The sequence below is a fragment of the Pteropus medius genome, unplaced genomic scaffold, assembly GCF_902729225.1.
Source record: "Pteropus medius unplaced genomic scaffold, Ma_sr-lr_union100, whole genome shotgun sequence".
NCBI lineage: Eukaryota > Metazoa > Chordata > Mammalia > Chiroptera > Pteropodidae > Pteropus > Pteropus medius.
Window position 1 is genome coordinate 456064 of NW_024354886.1, and position 11003 is coordinate 467066.

General features: G+C 31.2%; 1 protein-coding gene across 5 annotated transcripts in view; it reads left to right on the forward strand.

Moving 5' to 3' along the window:
* CALCRL (calcitonin receptor like receptor) overlaps nucleotides 1-11003 on the forward strand; it is a 93650-nt gene that overhangs the window by 23430 nt on the left and 59217 nt on the right. The window lies entirely within an intron of this gene.

Sequence of the window (11003 nt, forward strand, 5' to 3'; positions counted from 1 at the left end):
TTTGGTGCCACTCCTTGGCACAAAGCTTTAAAAAGCCTTATATTCAATCTTCTAATATATTAGCTTTATAGCTTTGTAGAACTAGAAGAATTAGTATGGTTTTTTTATACAACCCCACATATTTGAAATAAAAAATGGAGAAGTGACAAATAAAAAGATATTAAAAGAAATAAAATAATAACCTAGTGTCACAACCAAAATTAGTATCTATTTCTTTTTAATATGCTTGCATTGATTATTGTATAAAATGGCCAAAATCACCAATCATGCCTTAGAACATATCTATAAGCAACATTCCAATTTTTTGCATTAATTTAATTTTTCTCCACATTCTCTGTAGATTTTCTTATATATTGAACTTGAAACCTAACAAAACATTCTCTGATATTTAATATTCTCACTATTAAACAGATTTGATAATCTCCAATGCTCACAAAAAGAATATAGTCACAAACTATTAAATCTAAATTTCAAGAAACCATCCCATTTTGGATTCATGTTCAATCCAATGTCCACTGATTGCATCGTTATTTTCTAACTAACAGCACATAATATGCTGATGTATCTTAAATTTCAGGATAGTTCTTACAATAAGATCTCTCATGCAATTTCAGTGCAACCCTTGTTTAAATAAGCAGTATGATTGATAATTCTATTGGGGGAAAAAATGGCCTTATCAGATAACTTTCTGAAAACACTTTCTGTATCCTGACATGTTTGAGGGTGCCATCTCTTTATGTAGCAAGTTGTACCTATTTAGCACCAAGGCCTTAAGAAAATGACTAGTCAGTAAGTTTTATATTGAAAAAGAACTGAAATAAATGTATTTTGTTATACAAGATGAAGCTGGACTCATGGCATCAAGCTGACTTCAAACATTGGTGAAGTAGACAAAAAGACGAAGCACAGACTTTCATTAAATGTAACTCATTTTAGTCTTTGACTCTTAAATCTGCCCAAACCCATATGTAAATACATATTTTATAAAAATACTGATTTTCAATTGAAATCTCTGTAAGAAAGAACACCTGACTATTTGTGGGTATAATTCTGTGATGGTACTTTGTCTTGAGGATGCTGTTGGCTCATTTTACATGATTTTACATATCTAGGGTAAGTTTCCAAAGACAGCATAAGGTAACCCCAGGAATTTAAATTAGGGGAACATTTTAGTCTCTCCTCTACCTCTGACCAGTTGCATGAATGCGGTCAAGACATTTCACTTCTCTGGTCCTGAATGTCCTCACTTATAAAATAAAGGTTTTGTTCCAAGATGATCTTGTTGATACCATGAACAAATGATATTTAAACAAAATAATAAACAGGAAATGCATTAACTGGTTTTCATCAAATAAAAGCTATTATTACCACTATTAATGAACTATTGGTTTCTTCTAATTTTAATTGTTGTAGATGGCATTGAGTTAAGCCTTGGGTTCTGATGTTCATTTCAAATGTTCTGTTTCTACCAGAATTGTATGCAAAAAATATGGGTACTTACTGTGTGTATAATTAATTTCAAGATAAAATACTAAGTGGAAAGTGTTTTCTGTGATCAATTCTCCTAAACTGTCAACTGGTCCCATGTACATGGCTTATCCAAGAGATGCCTCACTATACATCTTCCAAAAATCATTTTGTATACTATTTTGCTAATTCTAAAAAAGATGCTTTTGGAGTCAGAAAGATCTCAAGTCTTATGTGATTACTCATAAAATGAGCAATTTCAAGAAGTTGCATAGTATTATTCAATATGGTCCAATTTTTGTCCTGAAGAATACTTTAAATGCTCTTGATATAAACAAACAAACAAACAAACAAACAAAAAACCAAACTGAATGTAAAAGAACACTGAGGTGTATTTATTTTAATATCTTCTTAGGATCTGGCATGATGGTGGGATCACAGTAAGCAAATGCTCCACAAAAAAAAAAATATGAGCCTTTCAGCGATGGCTTTGCTCTATGGGGGTATGTGTTTCACCTACACTTCAAAATACTACTGATAAATATCTATATAGCCAGTGACTGTTTGGGGGAGTGAAATACATCTGGGTCCAGAGATAGTTCTGGTTAAGGGTATATGTTTAGGAATCAGAGAGTCTCAGGTTGGAATTTTAGCTTGCTTACTTTACATACTGAATATGATTGCATGTTTATACTGCCTAGGACAGTGTTCGGCACACAATAAACACTTAATGAATGGTATCTATTACTATTTAAATGATTTTTTCATTGTAATTTCAGTTCTTATAAATAACACCAAATTAAACTTTGGTTTATAATAATTTACACTATCTATTTTTGATATTTTTGCAATAAATTTCTGAATGCTACCTTGATGAATTCCTGACAATTTCTGCTCTCCTTTTATTCATTAGTGGAAACAGGATGAGAACTTTGTCCAAATACCCCTCCTTTTTCCCATTTCCTATTACCCTCCCACTGACATCTATATGCTTGAAATAATATGTAAAAGAACTCTGAAAGTTGCTGAAGAAGGAAATAGGAGGTGGTTTTGTTTTGTTTATTTTGTTTTGCGGGAATCTAACGTATAATGATGAGGACACAAAGACTCAGAGGGTAACATGATGCTTATATTTTACTGGACTTTTGAACTAGTTTGGACTTCTAAGGAGCTGAAGATGAAGGGGATATTTTCTTGAAAGAATTAGCAAACTCTGGACAGGACAAGTTAAAGGACACTTTCCACCAATTCTGCACAGAATACAGCAAGACCTTAGTACCACAAAGAGTTGAAGACTTTGAGAGGATCAAGAGATAGTGTTTTTGTGATATAATTTTTAGGATAAAGGAGTAAGAAATGGCAAGAGTAAGGTCACTTCCAGTGATTCTAAGGGCAGAGGGCATAGACAAAAGAGGTCAGAGTGCTAGGGAAAGAATACTATGCTTTGATCGTACTAAAGTGACTTCCTGGTGAAGCATCCCTTTGGAGATTTCAAGAGAACTTGGGACTTTATATAAAGAATGCTGGAGTCCTATATACTAAGGTGCAGATAAAATCAGAAATTTGTAAGCTATTGATAATATGATTTGATACCCCGAGGCTTCTGAGCCTAATAAGATTTCAGTCACAGGAATAATTATAGAAGAGTTTATTTAGATAAAATTAAGGTAAATATTTAAATAGTATAGAACCAAGAGTAGGTTTCAAAATATATGAATTTATGAAAATAGGAAGTAAACTGTGGGATTATCTAGCTGATTTAAAGTATCTTTTGCTTTCACATGAGTTGCCTGGCAATAAGAAGGTACATGATATTTCCTAATAAAGTTTTTTCAGGTGGGAAAAAGCGAATATAGTTACTTCCACATGGGAGATCTTGCTGCTAATTTATGTAATCCTAAAAATTAATCTATTCATGGTTTATATAGTTCTACCTAAGAAGAGAAATGTGTAAATTCTTGTCAATCAGCTTTGGCAGATAACCTTTATGGTTATCTAAGGGCTTTGAACCCCTTAATTCAATCCTTTCTTAAAACCTATGCAAAGCATTCAATATTCCGATACGTTATCTATTAAAAATAAATTCCTGGACATGTACTGTTACTCTATGTATAAATAACCCAAGACTAGATATTAGAAATTTTCCTTCTTTCATCTTCTTTCTGAATACTAGCCTTACCTCATACCACTACTCTGATATCCCTTCCATTCACATCTCAAAATTCTCTTTTTCTTTTTACTCAAGGTACCACTCACACACATATACTCCTGAAATTAAGATTTATACTATCTCCCATTGAGTTTAGACTCCCATTTAAGTTGTAATTTTTTTACTTTGGCCTGCCCTCAGCTTTATCGTTGATATAGGCAAATACGTGAACGCTGGCAAAGGCTTCATGCTCTACAGTGATCTTCACCAAACAGACAGTTGCCTCTCCCTTCTTTTCTCTTAAAAAAATTCAAAAGAAGAAATGTGATGAATGACTATTAGTCTATTTGAGCTATACTTTCGACCAGTTTTATTATGATGTTATTTTTGCACTTTGCAAAAACAATAGTTTAATAAGAGATTTTTCCAAGATATACATTATGAATAGTATGTTATAATCTCATGAAAGAATTTTAATCTCTTCCAGAACTAGTTCATTAAATGATCCTTTTAATCAAACCAATTCTTGATACAAAAGTCAAAAATTTCTCTTTTATATTCACTATCTGGGAAAGATATAATCTTTTAAAAACACGAAATATCAACAGATTTGATTAACTTCAACCACTATGTGAAAATGATTTTTAATGTTCTTATTCTGAAAGCTGACTTACAAATGTTAGCATCTATTTCATTTTATAGATTTTGGAGTAATTTCTAATAAGAATACACAGTTTGGTATGATAGTAGCAACTGAAGGTTCAATGATTTGTAGGGTAAACAGTGGCTGAGTTTGTATATAAGCCAGCCTCTGCTTCCAAAAACTAATAATCATAGCATTTTTTAAACTGCTATATTTAATGGTTTAATATTATGTTATTCATTTTCATAATGCCATCAGACAGATATCATAGATCCTTTAGTGGTAAATTTATACCCCTAGTTAAAAAAAAAATCTAAGGAAAGCCTTTTTAATGTATTTAAATTTAACCTCACATGCAGTAAATATTTGCTTTAATTAAAATAAATTGCTCTTTTGCAAATTAAAATGTTTCTTTGTTTTAATTTTTAATAAATGAAATGGCTCATTTATTAATTAGAAAAAGTTTTATAATTTCTACAATACCATTTATAAAATTCTAGGATATTCTCTCCAGGTATGACTTTAGAGTCAAGCTCTGAGACCTGACTCAAATCAGCACTATTAGTTTGCTAGGGATGCCATAAAAAGAAAAAAAAAAACTACTACAGTCTAGGTGGCTTAAACAGCATAACTAAAATTTCTCACAGTTCTGGTGGTTGGGAGTCCATGACCAAGGTGTTAGCGGGTTTGGTTTCTCTTGAGGTCTCTCTTCTTTGCTTGCAAATGTCTACCCTCTCACTGTGTGCACACGTGGACCTTTTTTCTGTGTGTAAGTATTCCTGGTATCTCTTCTTCTTTTCATAAAGACATCAGTACTATTGGATTAGGGCCTCACAGTTATGATCTCATTTAACCTTAATTATCTCTTTAAAGTTTCTTTCTCCAAATATAGTCTTACTGGGGGTTAGAAATTCAACATATGAATTTTGGGGGAAAATAATTTAATCCATAATCCATAACTTCTAAGAAATTATTTCAAAGAAGAAGATGAAGTTAAATAGGTAAGAGTTATTTGAAAAATTTAAAGTTATCACAATTAATAATTGAGTTTGATTTCCTAAGTAAAAAACTAATCATTCATATCTTCCATAAGTCAGTAACTCCCAAATTTAAATTAGTAAGAGCTCCTTACATACCAGCCTTTCAGTGAGAATATCTTAGAAACGATTCATAATCAATATCTTAGAAACGATTCATAATCAAAAACTGTTGTAAGTTGAATGTCAAATTGATGTCAGAAACACCACCAGTGTCCTGTCACAAACACTATTAAATGCCACAGCAGTTTATAAAAACTTTTCTATAGTAGTAAGTATATTTTTTGGATTTCTACTTTTTCTCAGATTCTCCCAAAGAATTTGTTTCTCTTTCTTTTGTGCTTCAACATTTTTCAAGTGTGCCTCTTTTTTTTTTTTTTTTTTATTATTCTACTTTGTTTGCTGACCATGGCCTGAAGACAGATTTGCTAGCCGACAGACACATTTTGAGAACTTGGTTATGCTCATTGTTCTCTAGAGTTTCATTAAAACCTCTTTTCATGTCAAAAGTTCAAAGGCAAGCATGTAGGTATAGCCTTTAGCCCAAATCCCAACATTTAGGAAGCATTTACCTAAGTGTTTATCTAGATTTTTCTAGTGTTGAATTGTCTCATATTTTATAATCTCGTATTCTATCATTTGGAGTTCTCACACTTTGACCAACAGAATGCAGAAAAACCTCTTTTCCAGGAACTTCAGTATATTGCTACTAGGGCTCTTGCTACTTTATTCTTTCTGAGTAGATTTGACTTGTGGGATTAACCCTCAACCACAGAGATCACTGAGACAGCACTAGTGTCTACTCGTAACCAAATCAATCAACAAACAAAATGTATTTCTTGTTTTCTGGGAAATGAAATTCCTGGATGATTTGGGAATAAGATACAAAAAGAATAAACACATTTCTCTGGCTGCCTTAAAACAAAAACAAAAACACCTACATTTACTTATTTCCTGGTGAGCCCAGCTCTCAATCCTCTGACTTTCAGAGAAAATAATGAATTTGGGCTAATGTGTGTATCAACTTTTTCTCTGTCGGGTAAGCACTTGTTGTTTCTGAATCTAGCTCTATATTAATTGAAATGTCTCTGCAGTCCTAGGAAAATCTGTCTTAAATGTTAAGGTTTCCATGGGTTTTTCTTCAACTTCTGTGCAGTCAATGTGTAGTTAGCATAAAGTTGGCAGATAACATACATATAGTATATAGGTTGCCAGTTAGATGCCATTTTTAATCAAGATTTACATATGTACTTTGAGTTTAGGCATTATTTATTATATTATGATAAAAGATTGTGTTTTAAATCTTTTACAGATTTAGCCACTAACAATTATGCCCACTCTTAATGCAAAATGGATTTAAATGTGTCCATTGTGACATGCTGCTGCCATTAATATATGAGCAGTGGGTTTAAAATGTGGTTATCTATTTAGAACTTTATTATTTAAAGTTACTTTTATATTTAAGAATGAATTATTCTTGAATAATGAGAAATTTGAGATCTCATTGCATAAAAATATACTAATTGACTTTCTTGGACAACTACAGTTATATGACTTTCCCATATACACATTCTAAAAAATCATAGTAGAAAAGAGAACTCTCCTCCTATAAATAAAATTTTCACAAAAATAAAATACTTACTGCACTGATATCCCAACATAGATATGGCACTTTTCTCCTGTTAGGTGACAATAAATGATACTCAATATGAAATTTGCATTATAATAACTAACATTTATTGAGTGCTTTCTAATGTTCTTGGCTTACTCCATACTAATTTTTCTTGTAATGCATCAGCCCTAAATACGATATAATTATCCCCATTTTATGTGGATATCAAGATAAGAGGGATAAATAATTTGCCCAAATTACATAGATACAGAAATAGTATCAGTTTAAATCAGAGCTCAAGAAATATAGACTCAACTGGTGACTAACTCCATGAAAAATAATCTTTCTCACTTCTCTCAAGATGTAAATGTGAGCAAAGCCACACTACGTTGCCTTCTCTGGTATTTTATATCTATTGACATGTAGGTCACAGTTTTTTTGTATCAGCTCTAGTGCTGTCAACACACAACTTATAGTTTGAATAAAGAAGAATATTTCAAGGTCAGGCTAATAAAAATTACTTTGGAGAGTTTTTTTTCTTTCTTTCTTTTTTTTTTTTTAATCAGAATTGCTGAAGGAAAGAATAAATTTTATTATTTGCTGGACACTTAGTCTTTCCTAAATCTATTTTTGTCTTTTCAGTATGTGAATAACAATGTCTTAACATTATAGCCCTATAACATTCTCTTGCTTTCCTCATACAGGGGGAGCATATACAATTTATTTAACTGGTAAAAAATATGATATAATATTTTTAGGTAGAGAAGCCATCAGACAGAGATAGCAATTACCTTATAAGATTTAAAATACAACAGCTGACAATAATCACATATAATAATATATGATGTTAAGGAAAACAGGATGAATGTTTGAATATCTTTGAAATTTGAAAATTTGAGATGTAAATATTATGTTACTTCTTTTTGCCCATGTTACTTCTCCTATATGAAATTCTCTCTCTTTCTTCCCCTCTCTTTCCCCCTGTCTCTGACAAATGCTTTGATCACAATAATATCTCCTTTGGTGGTGCAGAGAAAAATCCTGACACTGCACTAAGGTTATTTTCTGAATCAAAACAAATACGTTTAAAAAATGATTCAATGGAGAGAGGAAAATAACCTCTGTTGTAAATACTTTCCCAGGGATTCCAGGGATGTTATCCATCGTTAGTTGGTAAACGGAGTCAATTAAAGACATTCACATGTAAAACATTTCTTTACAAAAGAGTTCACAGTGACTGCTAGTCCTGGGAGAAAACTGAAGGCAGGAAGAAAAAGAGGGGAGAAAGAAAGACTTTAGACATTTAGCCAAGAGTAATTGTAAATATTTATGTGTTCTGAATTAATTTATTGGTGCTCTCTTTAAAATGTAATTGCTACTCAATTTTTTTAAAAAAGCAAATTCTGTATGTCCATGAAACATTTTAATTACAAAACTGTATAGAGCATAGAGGAAGAGAGAAAAGAATAAAAATGTTGAAGATAAACTGCATTTGTAAATCTTATTTTTGTCTTGGTCTAGCTGTTCTTTAGCTATCACTGACATATAATCATTTCATTCCACTATATAGTGATTAAATTACTTATTTACTAAAATTTTGTTGGTAGCTTTTTTGAGATGGGAGAATTTGTATATAAATTACAAAGAAAAAATATGAAAGCCATTCTGAATTATCACCAGAGCAAAAACAACACCATCCACAGTAGTTATTAATTTTTAATTTGTATTGAACAAAGGACTCCAGTGCAAGGTTATAGTGAATTCATTTACTTATTTCTGTGGTAGGCATTTGGATATGTGTATCATCCTTACTTTAAAAGAAAGATACAGAATACATGATACAAAGTTGTTAATATGATATTAGACATCTTTGGGTTTTATTTCTAGATTCTCTATTTTTTAATAATGTTTTAAATAAACTTTAAAACATACTGTCATGCTTAAGAGTGTTGCCCTACTCAGTTATTAAGGCATTGGGAGGAGAAAAGAAACTCACTATAGCTAAAAAACAAAATTAAAAAATGTTTTCTAAATATATAAATAAATATTAAAATAGCATTATATTGCAAATTATATTTTATTGCATGTATATTTTAAATAAATGAGTGAATAATTTTTTTAAATTTGGCCTTCAATATTTAAAATATTTGCATTAATATATATGTTTTGGATATAATAACAATGATCTTTTTCCCTCCAAACAATAGAATTAATGAACAAAAAGGGCCTTAAAAATCTACTCCAATATCCTTATTTTACAAGTTAAAAAAAAAAGCTGAGACCACAAAGATAAATGGTTTTGCTCAAATTATATAGAGCTTGTTTAGTGAGGGAACCAAGACAACATGTAGAGGTGGGAATATTAGAATCCTTAATGCACTATGCACAAGAATCCTACATAATACCTGTTGCTATATCCAGCCTGGAGGTTTCCTCTGTGATCCCCAGGTTTGGTTAAATTAAAACCCTGGGTTTATTCACATTTAATCTGATGCTATTTGAATTTACAAAATGCAACATTTTACCTAAATATATGCTTATTGCTAAAGAAAGCTTTAATATCAAGCAGTATATATTTATATCTCACTGTATCTCAGTCCTTACTTTATGCCCAAAGACTTCTCATTCTTTTGTTTTTAATGTGGGTTATTTTTTCTTTTAGAATAAAAAGCTCAATATCAGCACAGAGTTCCAGGATTAACAGGCAAAAATTGAGTACTAAAGTTTTGAATATGCACTATTTAAGAATTTAAAAATATAGTTCATTTGAAAATGGTTACAACTTTCCAATTTTGGTTGCCATATCATCACCTACCAATTTTTAAAAATTTTCTACGAAAGTATGAGAAAACATTTTCTTTGACTAAAGTGTTTATTTTACAAATGGAAGACAAACCATCTAAACTAAATACTCATTTACTTTTCCTAAACACTCATTAGTGTTGCTGTGATTAGTCCTTGTAAATCATTAAAACAATGTTAATTTTCATAACTATGGACACATATTTTGTAATAGATAATCATTTTATTTATTTATTCATTTCAAAACTTAGTGACACACCAGGCAATACCCTGGGGACCTTAAGATTAGTAAGGCAACGCCCTCGAATGCCCTCAAATAGCACTCACATTTAGTGCAGAAGATAAAAAAAAAAATAGACCTAATTCTAGTGTGATCATGTGCAGTTTAAGGAGCATTAATAAAGAGCATTCAGCCTATCTGTGGTATAGGAATAATGTGGCGGGAACACTAAGGAAATAAGGAGTTCAGAGAAGGGTTCTTGAGGACAGTAGGGCCAATGTTAAGTGCCAAAAAGACAGAAATTAGATCCCTCACAAAGCATAATTAGCATTATTAGACAAAATAGTTCTATTTTTTCCAAAATTCTGCTCTTTCTCACATCTGATGTTTAAATAATGTTGACTCTATCACTCCTTCCCTGAATAGGAAATAAACTGGAAAAACTGGTCCATCTTCCACTTATCTTTCTCTCTCTCACATGTAATCGCACGCGCGCACACAAGCACACTCCGCAAAAGGAGACAAAATTACATATTTTTTCAAACACTTATTAGCCACTTATTTTAACCAACCACAGCACTACAAAGCAATGCTTAGTTAAAAAGACCACAGGTATAAACAATAATTAATGTTAGGTTTCCCAATACTTTTTTTTTGTTTTTCCTCCTCTTTTTGTTTTTGCCAACTGGTATCCTCCATCATACAGAGGCAGAATCCTCCTATGATATTTTTCATGATGAACATATTTAACAGAAAATTAAGGTTTATTTTGTGACTTAAATATTCTATACATCTTCACTAAAGAATTTATTTCCAATTTTTAAAGGTACGTATTTCCTTATAATTTTTATAAAATAGAGAGTTAAATAAAGATGTATTCAATTTTACAGTACAAGAAATTATTTTTGAGCTTAAAATCATTTTATTTTTTGATATTAAATCATTTATTGATTACACATGATAATGAATGATACACAAGCTTCATTTCCATCTATAATTTTATCTGGTACCATAATTCAATTTAGATATATTGCAGAGGACGGGCCAACAATCATTAATTACCAAGTATATTC